The sequence below is a fragment of the Nothoprocta perdicaria genome, unplaced genomic scaffold (assembly GCF_003342845.1).
Source record: "Nothoprocta perdicaria isolate Ctin4 unplaced genomic scaffold, notPer1 scaffold_291, whole genome shotgun sequence".
NCBI lineage: Eukaryota > Metazoa > Chordata > Aves > Tinamiformes > Tinamidae > Nothoprocta > Nothoprocta perdicaria.
Genome location: NW_020455523.1, coordinates 174,209 through 202,206, shown reverse-complemented (window position 1 = coordinate 202,206; position 27,998 = coordinate 174,209). Strand labels below are relative to the sequence as shown.

General features: G+C 40.6%; 1 long non-coding RNA gene across 1 annotated transcript in view; it reads right to left on the bottom strand.

The window, feature by feature from the left end:
• Nucleotides 1-828: 828 nt before the first annotated feature.
• The window catches only part of LOC112949368, a 57,960-nt gene continuing 30,790 nt past the window's right edge, over nucleotides 829-27,998 (bottom strand). Inside the window, exon 3 of the long non-coding RNA XR_003249815.1 lies at nucleotides 829-878. This is a non-coding gene — a long non-coding RNA (uncharacterized LOC112949368). The remainder of the gene's footprint in view (nucleotides 879-27,998) is intronic.

The window sequence follows — 27,998 nt, the reverse complement described above, 5'->3', positions numbered from 1 at the left end:
TCTATCAGCTTCTAAGTTAATGACTTGTTACCTCTTTATTCTTTTAAGTAGCTACCAAACTTGTGGATGCTCACCTCTTTTATCCAGAGATGGATATTTTGCTTACCTGCATTGTATTGTGCCACTCTGCATTATAAGTTAAAAAAAGTGTAAGCCACCTCATTATAGGGCAAGGTTGAAAAAATAAAGCTTCTATTTTATTTTTGTGTCAGCTCCAATTATATGGCATTACAGCACCATCTCCAGCAAATCAGGACTTCTCCCATAATGAATGGGGTAATTATTTCATCTTTCAACAATCCTCCATAAAAGCCTCAAATCCTTTTCCTTAYGCACAAGCCAGGAGTTTTAACAGATTGTTTGAACAAAGAGCTGCTGATTTCTTCCTCCGCAGAGCTACTGCTCGCTTGTCCCACGGGAGAGATCAGCCAACGAATGACAACTCAACTTGCTGGCCATGCTACTGCTTAGCAGTAACTCCTAGGGGACTAAAGGACATTTCCTGAACACGAAGTCTAGGTCTTCCAAAGCCCTTCTGAAAATCTGAGCTGGACAGTGACCACCAGTGTGCACTAGGGTTGTGCTGCTCAAACTCCATATCCAAGGGTTGCCCTTTACTTCTAGGCAGCTCCTCAGTTGTGTCCCATTACATTATCAGAAGACAACCCTTTACCCTTCCTTTTCTGAAATTTCTTAGGTATCAAGTATTCAAAACTAATCAAAAATTTTTCTTTAAACTGTCCTCTGCTTAGATTTCATGCTGCTGCCTGTTAATAAACATAGTCTCTATAAAAAAGGGCTTAATTCAGACCTTACCTGAAGACCTCTTAGTCTTCGAGAAATTTTCTTGCCTTGCAGTTCAAGTAAAATTGCATAACCTACAACAGAGCAGAGAAAGATGCATCAGTTACATTCAATATGGTGCATTTAACATAAAGGTTGCAATTCAGTCACACTAGAGAGAACTGATAGCTAACAGTTTGGCTATTGTCATGCTGTGGCACATTCCTTACAGAGACTTGTATAAAACAGTAATCACTTGGCAGAGATGGTACAACATCATACATAAAGCACCACCTTTTTCCTCTTCCAGCTTTTCTGCTCAGACATGCAGAAGTTGATGTTTTGATCTACTGCTACGCATTAATCATAAAGCTTATATATTGCTCAGATTAAATAATTGACATCTGGATTTAATAATTAAGATCCTGCTGACATGGTGTTTCCTGTTACTAAACAAYCCAATCAATTGGGTTAGTCACTTGAGTAAGAGCGACTGGGCCCAGATGCATTGATGTCTTCTATGAGCGCTTCAGCACAAGCGAAAGGATTCATGTCTGCTCAAGCACAGATCTGACTACATTCTAGCGCACGTGCAGTAAAGCCTAAACACTAGTTATCCTTCTGAAATGCAGCTAGACAAAAATGCTACTAGTGCCASCTGCTACTGAACAGCAACCAAAATCCCCCACAAAAGGCAGAACCCAGCAGCCACGCTGCAAAGACATGCAGGTCAGGCCAAGCCATGCATCTGCATGCACTGTTCCCCACCAATACTGGGTCCTCATCAATGGACCCAGTGTAATTCATAATTATTATCTGGCAACATCTGAAAAACACGCACMGGCTGCAAGCTCGTGATGTTGCACAGTTATAAACTCCTAACATCCTAAACTCTAAGGAACCTAAACATAGCATAGCAGGACTAGCAGACTGCTCACTGCCCACCCCTTGCTCCCTGCCCTCCCTTGCTCTCTGAAGTTATCCCGAGGGACACTGGAGCACATTTATTGCAGACAGCTGGTTGCACGCCCCCGTTATAGACATACTGTTCAAAAATGTCTTCTCAAGTAGCCAATTTCCTTTTAACACTGATGTCCTAAACCAGCAAATTCCCAGTACAAAAGGACACTACAGAAGACTAAGGACAACTAGAAACCCAGCTAAAACATGATTTCCTTCAAGACTAGGATGACTCAGAAGACTTCTTTGACTTCCTATCAAGAAGATGTAGATTTTTAAGAACCATTCTCAGGCTGACTTTCATCAGCACCAGTCAAGTGGCCATATATCACTTGCACTGATCTGATCARAATCGGATCTGTGGTCGTACCTTTGAGTTTGCCACAAAACCGATGTAAAAGATCACACGTAACAGTGTTTGTACTAGCTATAATTTAGCATGCAGGCATAAGAATATTTTTAGCCTTTTTCCTTCCACCCACTGATGTGCAACTTATCCACATAAACAAAAAAGGAATTTCTTTATACTAGTTCTTTCCTTTAAGGAAATAGARGAACACCCAAGCAGTAAGACTTCCCATATGCCCCTGGAAAATAGGCCAAATATATTGCTAGTATAAGCTACTAAAATAGAAGGAATGTTTTTTTCCACTGTGTTAGCTCAAACATATGCATCTAGCACTACATGAAGCACAACTAAAAAAAATTAATCACATAGACCCCCTCATCATTACTCTGAGGTTACATTTCAGTTTTTTCAAGGTGTCTGCCTTCATCCTTCTGACATTACAAGCATTTCAAAATGAAGCCTCTAGGAAACGCTTGAATACTGCAACACGTCAAGTCACCGTTCGCCAGTGGCCACTACACTTGATGCTGAGAACCCCAGCTGACAGGCAGGCTGGATGTACCCCAGAGAGCGCCGTCCTCCGCTCGGTCACGTTGAGCAAGTAGCAACAGGAGGGAGCCAGCAACACCAGCAGCTCAACAYGGAGTGTGACCGGGAACACTTCAACAGAGGAGCCAAACCAAGAGAAGAAGCCAGGCTTCGTATTACAGGCAAGCAAGCAGCTTCCTGCTGTTTGATCTTCCCCCATTTGGGAAGAGCACTTGCTATATATTGCTCCCAAGGCATTCTTACCCTCGTCATCACGGCCACCTGTCTGCAGAAACCCAACCCCACACATCTGCTAGTGCCTCCCACCCTGGGTGGCAAGAGCACTCTCATGATTTCATATTAAGATATAGACAACCCCTCTCACATCTTGAGGACTGTTTGCCTGAGAAGCTGCTCTGCAACAAACATGGAAGATTTGCACTTGATTCTTGCYAAAAGGCTTGAGTTTTGTACTATTAAAAAAGAGCATATACCATTAAATGCACTTGCTAGGAGCTCGCATCATGTGCACACTGGTGATCATACTTGTAAATTCTTGCAATTTTGAAAAATTAGTTTCAAATAATCTGAGTGCCTAAGCATGCACAGTTAATTCAGGATTCCTCCAAAGACCTCACAGCATCTGTCAAATCAATAGTGCCTTCTCCAACCTGCATAAAAGTGCCATATATGGTGTTGCAAAAATATTGCGGCGATTTTCCCAGCCATTCAAACTTTCTATTTGGACCTGACTGTTGGCAATTTGTTTCTAGGAGGCTGGATTTCCTTTCTAACGGAGTAGCATTAAGAACTTAATTGGACACAAAACCTGTAATCATTGTTACTAATAAATAAAACAAAACAACCACATCAATAAACCAACAGCCAAGCAAACAGAAGAACACCGTGGCAATGGGATAATCACTGAAAAGCCATCATAACACAGGCAAACTTTTCACAACTGTTTAGCTAACTTCCTGAGATCATACAGTTACATAAGTAGTAATAAACCAATGTATGTAATTTCATATAGCATTATGTGGATATGGTATATAAATTATTGCTCTTACATTGTAGGTAAATTGTATGTGCTTGCATACACTTACACTAGTGTTAACAATTTATATAGCTTTTATGAGAACATTGCCAGGCTTGGCCTCAGTGATGCAACCCTGCAACAGCAGATTAGTCAACACACCAAATCCCAAGAACAACAATGTAAAAATAACACGAGCCACGTGTTGGCAAGCACGCACAGCAAGGCGCTGGCCAAGGGGCCCAAGCTGATGGGCTCCCGCMACCACAACGCAGAGTTCTCCAAGCCCCACACATCCTCCTTGCTGGGCAAGGACCTCTCAGTGAACACCCTGAGTTGGGAAGCTGTGACTACTGGCACCCTGCTTTGCTATTCCCTGAGAAGCCCTAAGCCTTGGAATGGCTCTGGGAAATGACATCTGGAAGCGGCCTGCTTCCGTGTCTAACAGACCCGCGCTAACCAAAAGCRGAGCTCCCTATCAATCAGTTTGCTACAGGCAACCTATATAAAGGGCGTTGGGACTAAATCAAACTTCTTAGGCCTGGCTGGCATTTCCCACATATTGAAAGGATTCAAGTACGTTCAACCGTATCCTTAAGTTCACCCCTTCCTCTTCTAGCACTGCCTTTTATTCTCCGTTTTGCCTTTTTGCCCTCCAAAAGCCGAGGAAGGATTGTCTCACACGCCAACATGGACAAGCAGAAAACCCACAAATCAGAAATACAGGGCCACTACAGGTTTCAGTATTCTACTTTATCTTTCTCTTTTCCACGCATTACTCATTGAGGAAACCCAGCAAGGCAGGTGCTCTGGTATCTGAAGTGTCAGGGCCAGCAATCACAACGTCTTGCTGACAAGGGGGCACGCTGGGCAAGAGGACCCACCCTCGGGAGCTGCTACTGGGGGGCCTGGCATTATACCCCAAGGCAGTTTTAAGAGCCAATACAGTGAGCTGTGCACAACGTGACATGCGGGGAGCCCTGTAAAAGCCTTTAATGGTACCGTGGGCTCTGTCTGAGCAAGTTTCAGGAGCCTCATGCAGCAGCATGAACAGCACGCCTCTCGTAAGGCATGARGACCAACAGCAGCATAGAGGCTCCAACTGCAGAACCACAGGCCACACAATGACCATGTAGAAAAGGACAGCAAAGCACTTGGGTTTCTTTCTCCTCCTGTTACCTGTTAAAGGTACCTTTTCTTTCCTCCTTTAGATATTGTGGTAAGGACCCTTCTCATGGATCAAAAGCCCTGCAGATCTCTACTGGCTCACACAATACAAGAGACATTACTGGCAGGACCTCTGTCCTAAGGGGTCCTGGGTTAGGGAAAAAAAGGGGGTTTCTAGTATTTAGATAGTTTGCACRGTAACTATTCAGGTAAATGAGCATAAAAACCTGCACACACACCAACAGTTAGTTTTTGCATTGCCCACTACAACAGACTAGAATTTCATTGCTAWAAGTGGCATCAAACCTGGAGCATCACCAGCACCACTTGAACCAAAGCATTTTCATGTTTGTGCACAGTAACTTCACTTCTGCTTTGGAAGACCAAAAACAATAAAACAGTTATTAGGGAATCAGTCGCTTGAAGCCAGAAACAATCAGAATCCACAGAAAGAAGGCAGGAAGACAGGAGGAACGAAGAAATTTAAACAACTGTCTTTTCTTGAATCTTATAACATGTGTTAGGAGTAACATATTTCTCAGTTTTCCACTCAAGCTACCACTTCACAGCAGCAAAAGGGGATATCTTTGTAAAATGCTCAACAACTTTCATGACTATCTTTTTTAATTTTGGACATCCAGGAAACAGATTCTCCTAATCAGCCTACTGACCTTCCCTACTACCAAAARTATGAGTGTAAGCTCACAGGCAAAACAAGCTGTTATCCACTCCTCTTATAATTAGCTCTGAATCCCTACATTAATGCAGTGTTGAAATAAGAACTTGAATTTAGCAGAATACAAAAGAACAAATGTTAAGGCACCCGCTGTTAAGATGCCCATCCTACACCTTCTTATATTGGAGTGTTTTTTTCCTCACACTAATGTTAAAACTCAGAGAAAATTCGATGTTAAACAACTACTTAAAAGAAACAGGAAATCAATATAATCTGACCACAGCAAAATCTACAAAGCTTCTTTCTTCTGCTTGCTGACCATCTCATTCTGCTCATAACCTGCTTCAGAAATTAAGAGTTATCACACTTTCTGGCTAGTTAGAATATATTCTTTTTCCAAAAAAAGCAGCTCCCTCCCTGAAACACGAAACATGACTTGAATATTTCCGAATATTTCCGAATATTTCCGAATATTTAAGGTTGGAAGGGACCTCTACAGATCATCTAGTCCAACCTTCCTGCTCAAGCAGGCACACCTACAGCATGTGGCACAGGGTGGCATCCAGGCGGGTTTTGAAGACCTCCAGAGTAGGAGACTCCACAGCCTCCCTGGGCAGACATTAGTCCATGACAAGGAAATCAAGAATCCTGGAGAAAAGGCTCTCGTACCTTACTCAGTGCAACTGCTGCACAGATGATTTATGCATGTGCAATTAATCCAAAAACATCCGAATATCAGATTTATTTCCAATATGCAGAGCAGCTATAAAAGTCAATTCACAGAGGTTGGAGGGCTTCAGACTTGCTGCCCAGGTACAAGCCCAGTGCTATAGGAATGTGACTTCCAAGACTCCAGCTCCAAAATACAGGTAATTGTCATGCAACTGCAAAGAGTATTTTACCAGAATGTGTAAGACAAAGGCCACTATCTTTGACACCATAACTGACACATAAGTGCCCCATTTCATCTCCCAGTTACTGAAGGATGGAAACACTCACACACACACGTGGAGCACTTTCATTTTAATTTAAGGTCAGCAAGATCAAAAGACCATCCAAGATTCCTAATTTCGGGGAATAGAAACTCAAAGAACAATCACAGATTTGAAAAACATGGCTTTTTTTTTATACCATTGAAAATATAATAGCTAGCATATCATGACAAAASCAAAGACATTTACTTTAAGAGGGCACCTGAACAAACATTTATTATCCTGCCCCAAGCACAGCTGAAGAGCTCTGGAGGGATATGTTAATACACTGCGCTTCAAAGGTTTCCTTAAACTACATCACAAGACTAAGTCTCTGGCRCCAAGAAATTTTGGGGCTGAGAAAAAGGGGAATGACAAACTGCACTGCTAGCAAAAGAAAAAGATGGCGAAAAGCACTCCAAGATGTAGACCATGTACTTTTCTCCAAATTATTACAGTTTTATTTCCAAAGCTTCCATTTATTCTACATTAACTTAATCTGACACAAAAAATAATTTCCATTTCTTACGATAAAGGTGGTAAGCCACAACCCCGCCTCTTATCTTTCTAAAATATTTTGTGCTGCGGGACCCTCAAATACGAGCAATCATCATCTGTCACCTGGCAGAAGAGGTAGATGTACCATCAGACCAAGAAAAGGTCTCACGGCCTCACTGGTTTCTGGTGACAGACTAAGGTCAGCTTAGAAAAATTTTAGAACAGATTTGGTTGTAGGTTATTATGAATAACAGACATTTCCAGTTTAAYGTACCATGGGAATAACACCTAGCTCTGGCTCTGACACAGAATCTTATTATATTACAAGTGTTGTTAAAGCTCTACATGAGGAGGAAAAGGAGGAAGGTGACCAACCATGTGCCAGGCAAAGACCTGTAAGGAGAAGTAATAACTTGCATTAGGCAAACACTTTTTAAAAGACAAGGAATGATATTTTGGACACTTTTACAAGAATATAGACCCAAAAAGAAACTTGCATACTCCAAGTCAGGCCCACTGGTAAAACTGGATGGGAAAGGTCTAAAAATATGTTGTCTCTGCCTCCAAACCTTGCTTCCTTATATCCTTAAAATCATCCTCACTATCATAACATTGCCCATACTAAAAGCCATATTAGTGTTTAAGCTTAAACWTTTCTCCCTTCTGCTCTAAAAATTTGCAAGTTGAAGTGATCTTGTAAATTCAAATGTAACTTTCAAATCTACTTTATGACCTGTTTACAGCTGTCATAGCATCGCTTAAGCCTCCACTAGATTTTCTCTCTAATATTAAGAACAGATCACATTCTGGAAAACTACTTGCTTCCAGTTACTAGCACACTTAGCTGGTGCTCCCTGTCTGGAGAAATGCCAGCTTACAAGAGAAAAAGTAGTCGTGTAGACCACCATAAATTGAGATTTTCAATTTGTGGTCACTGGGAAAATTTTCCTTGTAGCAACCTCATAACACCATAGACATTCCAGAGAAGTGGAAGCTTGTTAATATTATRCCCACAAACAACAGAGGACAACCCAAGTAACTTACAGGTCATTTAGAATCCAACATCAAGCTGGATAGAGAAACAAAGTATTTCCAGGGATAGAGTTCATATATTAAAAATAAAAATAATAGGAGTTATTACATTAATGCCCTATAACATGCATTAATGGAGGTCTAGTGAAAGAAACTAAGTCTCATTTTATAATGAGTATAATAGTTTTGCTTATATAAAGGTCTACAATCAATACACTTTTTTTTGTGTATTATTTGTGCATTATATATTTGACTACTCAAAATTCTTATTTGGAAAGGTCACATGAAAAGAATCCGTTAAGCAGAGGCTCAAAAGTCTGGCAGATTTCAGGAAATACCCAAAGTAGAACTTAGATCTTCTACTGACATCTATATTGAGGGTTGCCGGCATGTCTTTTTGCTCAGTAGCACTCAACACCAAGCTGAAGAGTTTCTACACACACATTGCTGATAGCACAGTAGCAAGATCAGGGCTTTTTTTTTTTTTTTTTTTTTTTAAGACAAAGATTTTAAAGGATATTGTAAAATCAGACAAAACACACAAATTTACAGTAAAAGTTTTTTTAATTCTCTTTAAGTTAAAGACTTGACTGCTACTTGTGACTTCAGCAGATGAAGACACAAGAGCTCAGCTAGGGACACTCCAGAAAGGATGGTTAATCTGTAAGTTCCCAAAGGACAACAACAACACAGGTTTCTTTAGCACTTCAACTCTCTCTCTTGTTAAAGACAAGAAATAAAATATTGCAGAGCTGGAGAAATTTGGCAGTAGAAACAAATTGCAAAAGTAGTTTAAAGAGGAAGCTGAGCAGAATTGCACCAACACTTCACTTGTCCTTCTAGTACRAATATATGGAGCTTCTCAAAGCTTGCACAGTGTCTTTTGGACCACATAAAATAACCAGCTTGCCAGGCCAATGCTGGAACACAGCATATCTCTCTGCTACCCTGCTCATCCAGCACTACATCCTGCATCAGGAGCTGGGAATATTGCTTTTAAAGACTGAGAAGTATTCTTCYTCTASAACTAAAGTAACATTCTYATCACCTTTTCCATCAAGAATAAGYTCCTGATGGGAACAAAGTAAACTCAGATGAGCTTCATACCAACTGATATTCCTATAGTAGGAGAAAAATTGCTTGTCTAAGTACCTCAAGAGTTGTTTTTGTTTTGGAGAAATTTTAGTGACCTATGACCAACTCAACCCTTCATGTAATAGCAGAACTTGGTAATGTATCTTGCCACTTTTTATGGTCCACACTTATGATGCACATAACAGCAATGCAAATGAGGAGCTTGATTAACTACTATCATCCAACCCATTCCACTGATTAGCACAGTTATAACTCATGCCTAAATACTTTCTTTATACATTCATTGACTCCTCCATAAATTGAATTCTTTGTTGCTTTGTGAACTCAACCTTATATAGATTACCTTGCAGAGTCTTAATGGGCTCACACCAAAAAACATCCAGGAATTTGCCACCTTATAAACAACTTCAAACATTTTTCTTCTASTTATGTCAACAGCCAGCATAAAGTTGTCAATGATAACTTAGTGCTTATGCCAAGAACAGCTCCATGATAATGTGGTATTAAAAAAGATATTAAAAAGGATCCATAATCAAAGTTAAATGAGGATCAAGTAAAAAGGGCACCACAGATCAATCCCAGGTTTTTTGGTTACACTTGTACAAATAACATGTGAACTATTAAAATCCCAATGACGACAACATGAACTCCTGAAATGACAGCAGCCTTTGTCCCATATCTTCTCTTGAAGACAAGGTACAACCTAGAAACCTGCTCRTCACAGGTTCTTTCAGTGCCTTTCATGTTCAATGTAAGTTTGGTCACTCAACTTTAGTGCTGCTTGAACAAACCCAACTTTACAAAAGCCACCTTAACTAATCTGTCAATAATTCTCCAGCAGGTGAACAGAATTTTTGTGGTCCCCAAAACTAAAAAGACTTAGGGGGAAAGCATAAGAAAAAGTATATGTTGCATTAATGCTCTCTTGTAAGAGTTAAGAGGGTAGAGTATTTGTTTTATGAAAAGCGTATTATTGAATTGAGGGTACTGCCAAGACTCTGGAAAATTTCACTCCATGGCTCTGCTCTCAAGTTTCAGCAATGTAAAAAGAATTCATTTTCACCTTTTAATCTTTTGGACTGAATATGTTTGAGAAAGGTTTTGCAGCAGATGAAGGATCTTTGAGTTTATAATTCACATATATTAWATAGGACTCTTTACTTTGATCAACTGTTTCCTAGATGTTGATCTAACAAAATTCATTACTTTAAATGCATGGATTATAATGTTTGCACCAAAATAAATGACTCCCAGTGCAAAAGCTGCCATACTTGTTGAAATATGAGGGCAGGTGTTTTTAATAGAAAAACAAGGTATTATGGAACGCTTAAAACAATGAGAAAATTGCATATAGCCCAAATGAAGTAGTCTGCAAAGTCCATTTATGTGAAATAGCCTCCCTCCTACTAATTTTTCTGCCCTTATTAAATATTCTCAAGTCTGTAAATAATGAATAGTCCAGAAATGTCAAATTAAAATACATTATTTCCTTGGTAGTTTATGAAAAAATACACAAATCTTTATTTTTATAACTAGTGGCTTTCACTTGAAAGCACTATAAAAAAAGACTGTGAGTACTAAGTAAAAACTGCTTTTTGCTTGCCTGCAAATGAAGAAACCTCAACAGCTTCCCTACACTCGTACTGCATTTGGATCAGCAAAGCATTTACTGGCTTCAAGGGCTTTGAGGGCACCAAGGTCCTTACCAAATACACTCAACAGCTGGCAGAACTGAACCTTTCCAATGTACATTTGCATTTTTCTATATCTTCCTGTCCAGATTCACAAAGAATGGTAGCCTGAAGAAACTCATATGAAACTTGGCCAGTTTCAGGGAACTAAATCCATTGGATTTAGGGTCTAAAGGCCCAATCTTGACTATTTTTTACATTAGAGAAAGGCAGCGGAAAGCAGGGTGCAAGAAGCACCTTTCCTTAAAAAGATATAAATAAAAGTTGTCAAGGAAGTTGTTAAGGAAAAGTGAAAGAACAGAAGAGGAAACACATTGGTGGCAAAACAGTTCTTGYATAGAAAAAGCACACACAACACTAGGCCTGGCTACTAGATACATGAAGTATAACCAGCTGCTTTCCGCTTATATAATTCTATAGCAGTCAAAATGTTTAATACAAACTCCAAAGTTGAAACTCATGAGAAAAAGAAAATAGCTGCACAGCTTTGCTGCTTATCTGATGCACATTGACATGGACAAAGGCAAGTCCAGACAGAAAATTCATTTCTACAAGTAGAACAGTTGCCTGACCTGCTTTGGGGCTTTAGCTTTTCAATTAATACTACCTCACTACCTCTAAGGAGAGAATAACACTCTCAACCCTTCTCTAGGGGAAGAAACTACCTTTTTGAATTGTGAAGCTTTTGCACGTATACTCACAGAGCCATGAAATAAGCCCTTCATTAAATGCCTGCCCTCTTCAAACAAGACAGCSATGCTATTCAAAGGGAAAACAACTGTCTTAATGGGAACAGGATAAAACCTGAGCTGCCCTGAGATGGGGAAAAAACCTCTAGTTTGAGGCAGCAGGTCTCCAGGCTACCTAAGTTGGTACCTTCTGCCTCACGTTCAACACCTCTGTAAGCATCACATCTCAATTAAAGAGTTAAGAGACTGGAAGTCATCTCCAYGCCTGTGGGTAACCAATTACACAGTATGCCAGGGTAACAGGGTCATGCAGAGGTGAAGTCCTAACATGCCTTTTCACTCTTTTTTTAACTAATTAGAAAACTAGGGAAGGGGGGAAGGAAGCAGCATTAGTCGGTATCTAATGCCAGGAACATATAATAGCTGCTCTCAATTAAAGGAGGAGCTCTCCTGCTCAAGCACCCTCAGTTAACAAACCCAGACCCAGTGGTGGCTACACTAATTAAACCACTTGCAAACAAAGTCACTTCACACCTCCAGGCCAGGCCTCCTTCAGATGCCAAGTCCCTGGGTCTTAAGAACACATGACTACTTAAAATGGTACAGCAGGAAAGCACCTATTTCATATTAAAATGATAAAACCAGAACTACAGTCCTGCAATTTTGACAAAGCAGGTGGTCTAACATAGGCAGCTCAAGCCACAAACAACATTCATATAAAAGCACACTTGCACAAAACATCATCTCACAGAGTCTGCATGTTCAGATTTTGACGGTGTGTTGACAAATATTTCCTGAATCTTCCCTTAAATTGCATTTCCATGCTTTAAACCTCCTATTACTAACATCACACTTGGGTACCAGTGCCTATTCTTTAGTTCAAGGTGTGTTCTTTCAGTTTTTTTACTTCTAAGCCAAAAAGAATTATTCAACCTGTACGTGACAGATGCAAATCACAGCTGTGCTGGGAAAAAAATGTTCTCTCTGGACAGAGATGGAAGGAGACAAGGAGCAGACCAGAGATAATTCCATATTGCACAGCAAACAGAAGCACACTTGCTAAACTCAAGAGCAGGTTTTMTGAGTGCTAGTTATGGAATAAGCTCAGCTGGAGTGAGGAATTTCTGGAGGGGCACACAACTAGAAGCAAATACCTGTGGGTATCTGATGGTGCACAATTTCAGCCTCTGACCACCTGCTGAATAGGGATGTTTTWAAGCTATCTTTAACATTTGAGAAGAGCCGCTGCCAAAGCTTGAAAATGGATTAATTTCATTTTATTTTTCCTGGCATTTTATTGCATACACTCACAAGGCTTTTTTTAGGTTAAGGAAAACAAGCAAAGGAAAAATACGCAGGTTAAAGTTCACTCATCTTGAAATTTAGCCCAGAATTGCTAAGTGTTAATCTCTAGAGGAAAAGCAAACTAATTCTGTAAGAGTGGCTGTGATTTTAGGCCATACAATACGTTTCTCACATCTCTCCAACATTTCATATAGCTCTTAACAATCCACCATTTCCACAAAATCCCAGAAAGGTTTTATTCATTAATTTTAATGATTTAGCAAACTCTTCTCTCTCAATAAGCTTTCAAGAACATGTGCCAACAGCAGCATTTCTGAGCTACTAGCTACTGACAATGCAGTTTCAGTAGCTGAAATTCTGCTTTCCTCACACAGAGCACAACCAATATACTAGCATTTGCTGAGAAAASAAAAAGGTAACAGAAAGGAGTTTTAATAGTAACAAATTGCTAGTTCTGTTAGTRCTCTAAACAATTGCTTGAGTATAAAATAATGTCATCCATGACGTTTTGCAATCAAGTCTGTGCATCAGACTGTTTTGTTTTCCAAGTAACTTATGCACAATAGGGTTAGAAAACAGCAATTCCTCACAGTATCCTTGGGCTCACACCCTAACTGGACCGCTCTTTTCTGAAAGACCCAACCCATAAAGTTGAGGTGGCTGAGGCCACTCCTAAATTCTCTCAGGTCAAAGCAGAAGAGGTGACAGATCATTTCTAGCTGGCACAACAGGTAAAAGGACGTACACAGCTGGATCCTGCACCGAGCAACACCAACTCATAAGACTAAGACACAGCAAGTTTCACCCGACAACCAGCCTGTTTTTTGCCATGAGGGCCCAGTGCAGATTTGGGAGAGTGCAGCTCCCRTCCAAGGGCCGTGTGGCTCACAGAGCGAGCGCCCAGGCGGGCTCGCCGGCCCTGTGCCCTGCACTGAGGCGCCTTTCCGCAGGCGAGCACGCCGCTCCGACAAAAATGTTATGGTTGGAGCCACTACAGGTTTCCACGCAAAAAAAGCCCTGTTTTCAGGCCCAGCTTGTTTACATAAAGGTTACAGTGGGCAAGTTATTTCTAACCCCCAGCTCCGCGCCACCCGCGGCCTTCTCGAGGCGGSCCTGGCCACGGACCTCCCCAACAACAACCTGCCTTTCTCCAGAGCACTCCCTGGGCAGCACTTATCRGCGCTGCATTGGCCAATTGAACCTTAAATTCAGGCCAGCACATCTCGTCCATGAGTACTCAGGTGACCACTGCATCTCTGCTCCACACTTGAGTGAGACACAGGCCTGTGCAATGCCCCCATAGCCATGCCTTAGTTTTGCAGGCACAGGAAAAGTCACAGGCAGGTCAGCAGTGGCTSTAGGAAGCCGTAGGGACTGCAGCTACATGTTAACAGGGAGGGCAGTGGCAAGGAAAGGTCTCCAGCTCTGAACTTCTGTGTTTGCTCCGCACGCTGGGACTACTGAATATGCAATACACCAAGTTGGACAGGCTTCTGGCAACGGGATGGACTGCATGTGTATGGGATCTGCAGGGCTGGGGAAGAAAATACTCYCCCTGGTCTTGGTTCAAATGCAGTATTTCACATTCTCGGACTTCTGCAGCTTCATTTTGTATATTTTTTTGCATTATTGAAGTAGTAGAAATCATTATGAGAACGCACTTGAAACTTAAATTCATGAAGATAAAAATCTGACTTTCCATACCAAGCTTTTGAATATGAAAGCACTTCTTTCACATTCAGCCACAGCATACATTTGGTTGCCCTTTAGATGCTTTAAAAAAAAAAAAAAAAAGGTAGTTTTTTTCTTCCATGTATTTAAAAAGATAAAATCCACTTGGCTATTTTTATTCAACTTAAAGAGTATGCACCCAGATGACAATCCATGTGCAAAAAGTACCCAGCTTCTCATCCTCAAGTTGCAGCAAATGCCAAATGTGCCGGCACCCTAGGACCCTCCAGAAATCAAATCCCTGCTTGTGTACTATGTTACAGGTAGCCCCAGGAGACCTGAACAGCTTTGGAGYGCTATGTAGCCAAGCATATGTGCCCACTCTAGCAGCTCAGCTCACGTACATTTATGTCTGAATATATTCAAATATATGCTGCTGGTAATTTGATCTCACATGAAAACATGTGTCTTAAAATCTATTTATAACAGAAGTTACCTTTCCAAAGCTTTTAAGTTCACAGGAGGTTTATGTTTATTCTCTCAGCCCATTAACATAGTGGCAATGAATCATCTTGTGTTGTTTATATTAGAAACAGCTAACTTATCAGAACTCACATTTTCTTAAACTATACAACAACTGTAGGTATACTTGCAATAACCCAGAATTCTCACAAACAAGCTATTAAGTCGCACATACATCTAATGTATTTCTTAGCAATAGAATGAAGCTACGTGGCAAAACACTCAGATCTCACGATCCTCTAYTTTTACCCAAGACACACACAAACCCCCAGCCCCCCTATTTTACACATACCCCATTTTTACAGCAATCACCATCTTCACTTGTATGTTTCTGATGCACGCTTACTTGATCGCAGAGCATTGTCAGAGGTTTGTCTGAATAAAACAAAGGATCTCTCAAATTTTATGCTATCCATAAGCAATGAATTTACTACCAGTCTTCTGATAGTTCAACCATGACATCACTCCTGCTCATTATTATTTTTGGCTTAGTTCATGCAATTACTTGCATGCTGCCTTTTTTTTTTTTTTACATGGTTATTAGGATCATCAACTGAGGGAGAGAGTCATTTCCGCAGCAAGAACTCCACGAGTTTACAATATATACAACTACGGTAGCATATGCAGGTGAAAGGATGATAGTTTGCATTCATCAGCACCTCCTGACAAGGAACTTGCAGCGCTCGTGGCATGCTGTGATCCCATGACTGTGTAACCAGCCAGCAGTTATTCACAATATTGCTGCGTCACTGATTCTGATCAAGGAGATTCGGATGCAGATTGGGGCAACTCTAGCTGCTGTTTTCAAGACTGCAGAGCCTGCCCCTTTTGTGCATCAGTGGAGTCRTGCACTGGAAGACTGCAGAAGAACAAGGCAGCGTCATGATCAAGGCACAATACCAGCTGTACCCATCAGGCCAGTTTTCACCAACACTTGCTTTTTCCCCTCTACTAGGACTATATAACAACCTCTATCCACACTGATGCCAAGGAATTTGGCTCTAAGCTGAAGTTCTTTCACCGTTTTTACCAAATAAAAGGCTTTGGCAGCTTCCAGAATTTGCAAGCACCAAAGAACTTGAGTAAACTGAGTTTTCCTTGGTTCCTCTTCTCAATCTGCAGTAGCAAGGAGCTCAAGCAAGTGTGGCAAGACTTCGTGATTGGACACAAAGTACAGCTCTACAAACCAACAACTTGACCAGCAACTACAGTCTCAAGTGAGTGCAAATCAATAAGCACCATTGAACTGAAGTCAACTGCACCAACTTTCATTCTGAGTGTATGTCTCTCCCCACTGCTCAATATATCATGCTATTGYGTAATTTATACTTTGTCTAACATTGAAGTCACTTAAGTCTTATATTCATCCCAAGACACAATCTGATTTAAAAACAATAGAAGAAAGTCTTACCTCTAGTTTTTATTTTCCTAACCTTCCTYGAAATACTTCTGATTTTTGACCATACTCATTTGGGCAGTCTGATGGCTTCCAGAGGCAGGTGCAGTATTCTCTGTCTTGGCATGACACCAAGTGCAACCACATCTGACATGAGATACCAGTACAAGATTCAAGAACACAGCTACAAATATTGCACAGATATAAACAGCAGGGAGAAGGGCTAGAAAGAGGCCTCTGATTCACTAATGCTGTGGTAAAACTCTGTTTAGTGCAACGCGATAGCGAGCATTAAGGATAGGTGCATGCATTATGTCTAAAACTTGAAAGCTTGACGGAACAACAAACCTGCCATAGAAATCTGTCACTCAAGCCCTCAGGATAGCAGATAGCATGCCAATATTTCCTCCATGGCCAATCACTTCCCTTTTGAAGGATCTTCAGTCTTCACACTCAGCTTGAAATTCTCCACCTAAGTATTTCGTTAACAACTACCTACACACCTAACTAYTCTACTATCTGGTTGTGGGCATCAGGCACTTTCAGACAGGCTCCTACACCCATGAAGAGCTCCAGCCATGACAGCTACATGCCAGCTGTGAAAAAACATCCAAACAGGAAATCTACGTTTATCTTCACCCAAGTTAACAACAAGAACACGCGGTTACGTTTGAGAGCTCATTACCGAAAAGCACAGACACRCAGACATTCCCTTACACAAGACCTCTTTCACCGGCATCAGATACAGAATACTTTCTGCATTTGTCACCTCCCAGGTCTGAGTTTCCAGCACGCTCCTTGTTCTAGGCAATTAGCCCCACGCCAAGACTCGGTACTTGTCGTAATAAATCCCCGTCYGCGCCGGCTCGAGGCTTGGCAGCCCTGGAAAGGCTCCATTCACGAGGGCAGCCCGGCCACACAGCTCCAGCGCGCCGCACGTCTCGGCCGCCTGACACACGGCTGGGATTAACCAGGATACCAAAAAGTGCCAATCAACTTCTGCCTACCCCTCGCCTCCCTCCCTCCGCCTCTTTTCCCCACGAGATGAAAAGGCTCCCTTCTCTCCAGCACTGCACCTTTGGAATGGACGTTTTCAGCTCTGCTTAGAACAGTAACCATCTGTTACTTGCCGGAGGGGTGTCTCCCCTCYACGGGTTTCCTCAGAAAACTAAAAACGCCCACAGAAAGGAGCAGTGTGGAGCCATCTCCGCTGATGCCCAAGCAGCGCCCTCACGCTCAAGAGCGCCCAGGGCTCGGCTCACAGCTGGAGCCAGCAGCAAACGCAGAGGGGAAAAGTCGCAAGAGTTACTGGAGCCCAGCAAGAAGATGGAGCCACAGCTTTACCCCTCTTAAGAGAGCAATTAACTACAGAAGTTTTTTAGTTTCTCTTTTGTTGTTTTTAAACTTAAGTCTATCTTATCAGAAGATACATTTAGAAAGAACGGGCTAAATTCCAACCAAGCTGTAGCTCAGAGTCAAGAAATGCCACACAGAAATGTTTTATTAACTTGTTAGGTTTTCTACAAGCTTGGTTGCTACTGTAGTTTCTTCTTTGAAGATTCACCTCTGCCAGCCAACTTCCCCTCTGCCAGAAAATTTGTGCCAAACCATGCATCCAAATCACAATATTCCCCCCTTCCAATATGATTATCATTCTCCTTCCAATATGATAAAGTATAATAAAATCATGCAGCATCAGGCCACCACTGACTAAACCCAAAGGCAAAAAATATAAAGAGAAACTAAGAGAAATTATAATAAAAGATAACCTAATTACCATCCTTGCCTTCTCATCATATCCCTCACCTTGCCAAAACACGAGGCTAAATATTCATCCTAAATTTATGCCATCACCTCACTTGCCCAGAGCTCCTGAAAAATACAGTGCACAACCCGCACTTCCGAGATCGACTCGCTGCTTTGCTTCTTAATCCACCTTTAATAGAACCAAGGGTTCCTGTAAAAACAGCACAAAGTCCCACTGCCTGCAGCACAATGAAATCAGACCTCTTAGCACATCGCTCCAAAGCAGCCTGGAGCAGCAATGCAACATGTTTGACTCTGCTAAAGGCACATGAAATGAAAAACATGCCTGAGACTTCAACGTACCTAACGTGAGCCTTAGCTCTCACAGCTCAAGCAGTGGGTGTTTCTGCATTCCACCTTAACTCCTCCAGGAATTTCTTATACATCTCTTGGGAAGTCACTGACCACTTATGTATAGCTCCATGATGTAACATCACGCAAGAATCCTCAAAGCCCTCTGAGTACAGAGCAAAGCATATGAAASTCCACTGAATTACTCAAGAAAAACCAGCCGAGTTTGGTGCTTTGATGATATAAAGAAAAAGGGGAAAAAAAGAGTTTCTACAACTTATAACCAGCCAATAGTCAATTTTTCTAGACGTTTCACAGGAAGCAGAGAAGGGTGGATCTCTCACACAGCTATGAATGTATCAGCTTTACTAAAAAGCAAAAAGCTAGACTTGTCTTGAAAGCCCAATCCATCTGTTTTTTACAAATACATACACTTAACTTTAATGTAAGCACTATTTACAAAAATGCACACAGACATAAAAGAGTTAGTAACAAATTAACAGTTCACAAGAGGGAGCAATGACTAATGACACATCTTACTCTCCTCCCAAAGGACTGGCCCAAGGGAATGCAACAGATAAAATTACTTAAGTTGACTTTTGCGTTTTTGTTAAACCAAAACTTTGGTATATTCTGAACTGTCTGTGTGATGTTTCCCAGCTGGAATACATRAGCTTTCCTAAACAATTCAAAGCTTTAAGGGGACCTTACCATCGTCATCTTCTTTCGTACAGCCAAGGGACACGCTTGTTAGTTTACACAGGGTTTATCTTTTCCATCAAATTTGCCGGCTTGAAGGTGGCTGTTGACTACTTGTGGTCGTACTGTCAACAGATCCTACAGAAACCTCTCAAGTAACCTGACTCCTGTTTATGGACAACACTCAGGAAAGCTCTAAGAAGCAGTTGTGCAAAACCCTTCTTTGGCAATTACTACACGAATGAAAAAGCACTAAGAATGGAACAACTTTGCTCCATAACCCATCTGAGACACACACCCTTATCTCATGTTTTTTTCCTTTCATGAATATAGTTATCAATGGTTGCAATAATATGCCAAATTTATAAATATAAATTGATACCATTTGCAAAAAGGATGATGATACTAGACCTGGTATAAAGTCTACCCAGATAAAATTACTTTGAAATGTGTTTCTTGCAGTTGAAACATGTTACTTGCATATACTTACATAAAAACCTATTGAAATATACTTATTGAGCAAGTATATTTCACTTGCTCACAGAGTCCAAACAAGACCCACTCTGTAATTCTCGACATGACTGCATTTAAGTCTGGAGAGCCTGTTCGCAGTGTATTTACTGATATGCCTATAGTGTTGTAGAACTGAGATGTGAAAGTGTTTTTCCTTCTTTAACCAAGGAAAGCAGATTAGCATTTACCAGAGCTTTTAACCTCTCGCATCTCATGTTGCAGGGATCACTTACCAAGATCTACATAAGCTTTTCTGTTCACCTTATCCTAGACTGTAATGTGACTATGCACAGAAAGACAGGGTGCACATACGCMTTTGCAAGTGAAACATGACAATTTTTTTCCCCCCTTCAATGTCTTCCCTGGGTTTTGGGGTTGTTTTTTCCCCCCCCCCGTTTGTGGATTTCTTCTCTACATCACTCATTTGAACACATTTCACAAAATCACCTCTTTGAGGTGAGCCGTCTGCTTGCTTTTCAATCATCCTCCAGTAAATTTYTGCAGCAAATGTCACCAACGATATCACTACTTAAAGCCCCTCAAAATGGACACAAGTTCGAAACTAATTATTAAGATTTTAGATGAGATTGAWTCAAAGAAGGAAACTTGTAACCCTTTTAACAGAAATCTGTTACTTTTAACTTGTAACAGTAACCTGTTACTTTGCTGTTAAGATTTCCCAATGTGAAATATTACTGCACCATGGTCCTGCTGYGAAGGTACAATTCCACAAATATTTACTCAAATAAAAAGAGACTCCCTTCTATGCTTTCCACATATGCCAYGTGGCAATGATTTCCACAATACGCTAAAGTGAAACACAGACCTGCGAAATTAATTTATTCTTATTTTAAAATGKCTAGATCTATGAAATAAAAAATGCAGTTATGTTTTTAACTATTAAAATTAGTGAGCATTAAGAAATCCTGCTCTCACACGCAATCAAAATGTTCTGGCCATCTTTTAAGACTTACAGAATCAATGAGAAACTTCTCTTTTTTTTTTTCAGCAAGATACAGGTTCAGCTTTTCATCTCTTACCTGTAGCCCATTCAGTTCCAGTTTGACAAAATCTTGCCACCTGTACTATGTCGCTCCAYAATAAACTGTGCCTTCCCTCAAGCTAACTGAAATCTGGAGCATTTGATGAGTGTTTGCAATTGCATTTTCACTTCCCTTCATCCATTGCACACACAAGAGCTGTAAATCTCTATCATTTTAAATTAGGTTTTCAAGCGTAATTTTTGGCAGCCTACTAGGAGCATGCATCATGTTTGAAATAATCTTTTTTTAAGCTTTTGGATGGAGATCTGAAAGCCTTGGAGAAATTCACTGCACACCTCAGATGACATTTTAATTGTAGCTTTTAAGTGCATATAGACTAATATAGACTAATGGAGGAAAGCTGAGTAGGAACATCTTTTAATACAAAGCCAGACGGACAGCCTTAACTGAAAACAATTTATTCTGCAGTACTAAGCTTCATATTAATGTGACAGCTCTAACTTACTTTATGGCAACAGCTCTACATATTGTTGGAGCTGCAAAGAAAAAGTTTTAAAAATAAACTTAATGGTTTTCAAAGTTTCTTGAAACTTTATTTGCAGCTTATAGGCATTTTACATAATTTTGTGATTCATGACATTGGAGAAACAACTTCCTTAATTTCTGTATGTGCCAAGCCCTATTGTTGTCTACATTTTATTCTGCCAACCCCCCAGCATACGTATATTTACCTAGAATTAGAAAGCTTCATAGGACTAATCTGATTATTTTTTCTCCTCTTGCTTTTAGTTCTCAACACCTTCATGTTCTCTCACAGTTAGCAACCCTTTATAAAGATGCTTCCAAGGTGCCTCTATACGCCAAGTCCTACAAACAATGTTTGTGAAACTTTTTACAACCACAAAAGATGGACATGCAAAAAGGGAATCAATTTCCCACACTTAACAGCTACATAAACCTAAAAAGGACGTGAAAAAACTTCTTACCCTGAGGCTCTCTCCACATGGTACCACATTTGGGAAGGTTCTTGCTTTCTCCATGTATAGCACCAGTGTTTAGCGTAATTCTTCAYATGCCTATAAACACTAGCAATGTCTGCTGACCAACAGCCTTCATAGGCTCTCTACACACCTTAGTCTTTTCATTATATAATACTGCATTTTGAGAGAACGTGCATCACTAGCAATCTACGGACTGAAAGTCGTTTCCTTTAGCTTTAGCTTTGCCCAAATATATAGGACCTCATATACGCAAATACTGCTGCAAAAACTGAAAGTACTGGCACCCCGGGCGACACTCGTGTTACACTAAGTTCGCCAACTTGGCACACAAGCCCTAAACTTCCACTCAGTAAATTAAAAGGCACCTCTTGATGGAAAAGACAAATACTAAGGCATGCCTAGTAAAACAGAGAGGAATGAGTGCAAGAGCTTTTGACCACACGGAGGAAGCTTCCGAGTTGTAGGTTTAGACTATGCTGGGAACTCAAGAGCCAGAGTGTTGCGGGAGAGCAGTAATAAATCCAGCTTCCATATTCACCACCCATCCTTTCCTCAAGCCTTAAAATCTGTTCTCATTAAAGATTTACACTCAAGTTACAAACCTGTTTTCTCACCAACAGTACACATTCATTACTTATTAGAACATAACTGATTGGGTAACTTTATGAAAAGCAATTTCAACTCAGTAGAAAGTCCTAAATGTATTTTCAAATATTCCAAAAAGCCTAACAAGTCCTTAAAAGAATACAAGCTCTCCACACATAAAGACTGAAATAAAAATTCTAACTCAGAAACCAACTTCTAAGTCAATATTCACCAAATACTCATAATTACTTCATACTAGAAATTAAAAAATGTCAAAAAGGTCTGAAACCTAATACAAATACTGACTATATCTTTGGTAATTCATATCATCTAACTTAGCAAATTATACTATCCTRCTTTGAGCAGGGCTTGATGTTTTCAAGCATTTACCAAGTTTCACTCTTAAATTACATCAACTTTAGTTAAAAATATGCTACCCAATTCTATCTGACCTTTTGAGAACCACAACTAAGTCACAATTAAGACTTAAATATCAATATGTATTATTTGTCACTGCCAAATATTTGTTTCTTCTGAAGTTATTCCACAGCAACTCTAAAGTCTGCTGCACGCCGTGGCAGTTGTGAACATGCTCATTACAAAGGAGGCTTGTGAACCTCAACATTGCTAAGCATCCAGCCTTATACACAGGTTTAGTTTGCAATCTTAGAATATTTGCATATGGTGCCCTTGTCACACAGAACATCCTTGCCCTCTGCCACCTGTCCATTGCTTGGGCTATTTCTAATGCTTCTGAGGTCAAAAAGAATATTAAAATGATATCCTTGTCCTTTCAGAAATCACAATCCATTAAAACTCTGGATTATGCAAGTCTCCCACTTCCTATTCAGTTTCAAGATCAATTTCTCCTGCAAGATCAGAACAACATCAATTTCTCCTACAAGATCAGACTTCATTTCTTAAGTCTGAATACCCAGTTCGGTTCCTAGAATTTAAATTACAATAAGACAACAACAAAACAACCCCCAATACATGGCTTAGTCTTACTTCTATGGAGAGCCATAAAGCCACAGAAAGACAGAAGACTCTGAATGCCTATTAAACAAATGCAACCACATTTTAAACACGGGCGTTTCTGCAAAAGCTCTAAGCTCCTACTGCTCAAACCACTTGTGGTTTCTCAGCACTTCTTATTCGAATGATTGTGTCTTCATAAAATAAACATGTTTGAGACCAAGTTACTTGCGTGTCTGTTGGGAATAATTATAAAATTAGCTCATTCTAATTTACACTTGCGGGTTTTCAAAACATAACCAAATACCACAGTGAGTCTCCTGGCGAAACCCAAGTCTGACATGTCAAACACGGTTTGGATCACGTACCTGGGCTTTGATTTCCTCCATGCGGCAGCCCGATCCCTACAGCAGGCCCAGGCCTTTGCTCGGGCCTCATAATTCTGCAAGTAACTATTCCCATTTGTGGCTCTCCAGAGACRCTCTCACTCACTCAACACGCCAGTAGGTTGTAGGGTATGTTATACAAGCAATTCAACCCCTGACACAAAGCCACGATTATCAAAGTGCGAGATCTTCAAGCATAAAGGGCAAATTGTCCTTGGAGTAGCTTACAATATGCTGCTCAGCAATCACTCATGCAAAGGGTTGGGTTACTTAAAAGATTGTCCCAAGCATATGCTGAATGTAGGTGCTCCTATTTATCCTTCCAAATTGACTGCGTAAGATTGTACRTAAGGTCCCGCTAGTGCTATTCAGAGACCAGTGAGTGGTTTACTTAAACCATGTCCTTCAGTCCCACTGATTTCAGTGGGCCTACAGRTAAAATGTGTTTTCCAGGAAGAAAAATTATCACATGCTTCTATTATGCTATCTTGGGGCAGCATATGAAATACTTGTGTGCTAGCTAAGCAGGCCTGGAGTCAGTAATCTTCAGGGCACTGTAATGATCTGTTTCCCAAGCACTTGCTGCTCTTTTTAGGAAAGTTGAGCTCACAGAGGCTGCTTTAACACTAACATGCCAGGAGTAAYTAGAAAGCACCTCAGTCAGCAAGTCCTCTTGTGCAGGTTGAAGCCATGCTCTGCTTCCTCCCCTTTTGCTCTGGACCTGCCACACATCTTTCCAAGCAGGGAATTCACAGTCCTCGAGACCCACACAATGTGCATTTTCTGTGTTCGGCAGGATGTCACAGACCCCTTCCCACTCCCAAGGGCAGGAACATTTTCTTTCTCTCAAGTGTCCTACAACTTGTAGTTTCATTCAAGGACACGGAGACTCTAACAGTACTTTCTGTACCCAGATAAGGTGCTTTCAGTTGCTGTTTACATCCTGCTTTTGATCCCTCAAGGCCTCAGGGGTTGCATACTAATACTTTACCTTGGTTCTGAAGTCCTCAGTTTTCCATTCATAAATGCCTAAATAAGCTTTTATTTTTAGAGTACACAGATAATGTCCATATTAAAACTCATACTTTGGACAACTTTTCCATGCATAGTCTGTGGTTTCAAACTCCTCTGTCATGTTGCCTTAACATTTTAAAATCTCCTCCCGCCTTTTKACTTTCTGTAATTGTTTGCACCACGCTTCTTGCAATAAAAACATATATCTGAACCAAATCTCAGTCCTGACATGTCCCAAGCGTCCATCCTGTCAGGTCTAATAACACACCATACTACCAATCTCTTCTCTCCCTTTTCCCTCTCTGCAAACAACAAACTAACACAAACAAAAAGGAAAACAAGACCACCAAAAACACAGAAACAAATCCAGACACTTCAAATCCCAAACTGTTGCAGTTAAGTTGATCCATTCTAGCTTCTCCCTCCTGAATTCCTGTCCCTTCAGCATCACTAGTTAAAATTAAATATTTTTCCCTACATTTGAGTGTTAGTGATGAGGAAGGATTGGAATATTTGAGTGGACAGGAAGAAAAAACCCTGAATTCAATGTTCTTTGGACATCTCCTACCTTCCAGAGTACCTTTTACATCCCGCCTTTGAGAATTTCTACCAATCTTTTTCAAGTGTGTATATATATATAAACATAGACCTCCCTCCCTACATAAATACAAATATATGTATGGAATATGGACACACATGCACACTTGCAGTTAACTGGCAGTGTAGAGCACAAACCAGGCCAGTTTACCTTTCTTCTGTTTGCCTCCCTCCAGAGCATATTTTCCTGTGCATTCTCAGGAATAAAGCCAATATAAAAGTCAGTAAGCATTGTATTTAAATATCTTAACTTCACATGTAATATTGGTATGGGTAAACTTGAAATTACCTTTGGTGTATTATAAAAGACAGGCAATATCTTCATTTCCCTTCTGCAGCACCCACTCCTCTCCCAGCCTCCATCTCCTGGATCAGTTTTTCAGATGCAGAAGGAAGTGAGTCCAGAAGAGAAAAAGTACAAATCACACCTGCTATGTTGCTTTTTGCCCTAAGTCACTCATTAATAAGCTTAAAGGCTGTTCCTGGTCACAGAGCACCCTTGCATCCCACTCACCTAGCAGCTCCACYGCCAACTAGATACTGGAAATGCAAACAGCACTTGCAGTGGTTCAGTCCTCATCCTTAYATAAGCCTTCCAAGCACCAGTGACTGTCTATTCTGATAACCAGATTACAGAAAATTAGCAGAAAAATCCAAACTGAACAAGTCAAAAAAACAGCTTGCTTCCTGGAAAGTTGGGCTCCCCCAATAAAACAAACATCTGAGCAGTATTGAAGACCTGTTCATATTTCAGCGAAATAGCAACCCTATTTCCCTTTCTTGATTTGTGATATAATGCTTATTCCGGCATTTTGTTTCCAAAAATAGCACAAAGAAGGTCAAGCTCCTCTGAGGCAAATATTATTACTGGGGATAGCATTTGCTTTCTGACACAGCCCCTCTCGTGGAAAATAAGCACAAGCTGGTGCTCTGCTATAAAACAAAGACTGTTGCTGCCCCAAGGATTTCTTTAAGTTATTAAAAAAAGAAGGGGGGAAGGCAGGGAAGGAAGAATTAAGACTCACATGGGCAAGAAAGCTCGTTTTGGACTGAGATTACATTCTGATTAAGAAAAAATATCKCTGGCCATAACCAGGACAGGAGAATTCAAGGAAGATGAGGGGCAGTTTCTGATCATTTTCCTCCCTCAGCTTCCTGTCCCAGGGACGTGACTGTGTTTAACCAGCCTATGAAGTGATCGGGGAGGGCTGCAACAAGAACAGCAGAACCTGCACCTTTCTCACAGGCTCAATTTTCAAAGCATCTGTCCCACAACTAGGCACATGCGACAGACTTGAGCAAAAGCTTTCAGTATGAGCACAAACACATAATATTGGGAAACAGCTAAGACGGCCTTAAWACCTAAAGTTGTGGAAGTTGCTGGAAGTTTATATAAGCTGAAGCAGAAGTAGTGACAAGGGGAAGTGTAGGGACCCACAAAACACACCACAAGGGCTACCAAACCATAATGCCCTTTCTCCAGGGATGCCACCAAGTTACCCAGTCTATATAGCTCAAGTCCCTTGTACAGCTCCAGGTGAGCTACCAGCTCCAGATAAAAACCAAAACCGGAATTGTTTGGAAATYTCTGGCATAATTCAAGATTTTTCAACCCTCTAGTGCACTAAAGCTCTAAATAAGAATTCCTACCTCTCACACACAGAGCTAATTAAGTGTTGCCAGTCTGATACATAGGGTATTCTCTGCATATTCACAGGAAATCACACACCTCAGGTGTCAGACATACCCAAGTTTGTCAAATACAAAAACTGTAGGCTCAAGCCTACTCACTAGCCATGTATCCCTCAGCAAGGTTTAACGAATGCACAAGCAGCAAGGAGATGTCTCTAAAGACAAATAACTTTGGCTCAAAACAGAAAATACAGGAGTGCTCTGCTTCAGAGGAATGTGCCTTAGAGACAGAATAGAAACATAATTATTTGCCTCTGTCCAACAAGTTCACACAGTAGATACAGTCTGAACAGGTATATACAAAAGGCATCACTCGCAATGAGTTTGTCAATGCAGGAAAAAAGACATATCGGACAGACTCAACTAGATCCTAACCCAGTAAATTGTCATTCCCTTCAACCAAAGTCTTTGCCAAATGAGATTAGGCTCAGGCCATATGAATTTACCTGTAAATTAATACATTTATGTATGTTAGCATAGCAATTTTCCTACCGTGCATCTTTAGCAAATCCAATACCAGAACACATTCCTTTACTAAGAGCCCTTGAGTTCTCCAGTACAGCCATGACTTACATAGGAAAATTTCTCTTCTATATCTTTTGATTTGAAAATCAAAAGATAATCTAGCATTCGAGACTATGAATGTTAAATAAACAAAACCCACAAAGATGCAAGTATTCTGAGATGAAAAAGCTTCATAAACTCTGCAGAGCAAAGAAAGGGAGGTTTAATGTCACAGTTACCGAATGTATTTGAAGGACTTGACTGAAATCTGAGGGATTATTTGCATTTTTCAGGGGTTAAGAGATCGAATTTAAAGCCTAAATTCAGAAACCACTCAAATAATTTGAAAGAATATTTTTCTACCAAAAGCATTTTAATCGCCCACTTCAACAAGAAGTCAGCATAACTTAGTGTCTATGCACTGACAGCCATATGGGTATACAGATGATCAGAGCTCTTTTTTCCCCCCAGAGACAGTGAACTATAGCACAGTAAGCATTTTTAAACTGCTGAAACTGTATCTATATACACCTATAAAACTCTACAATATTTGTACCAAGAA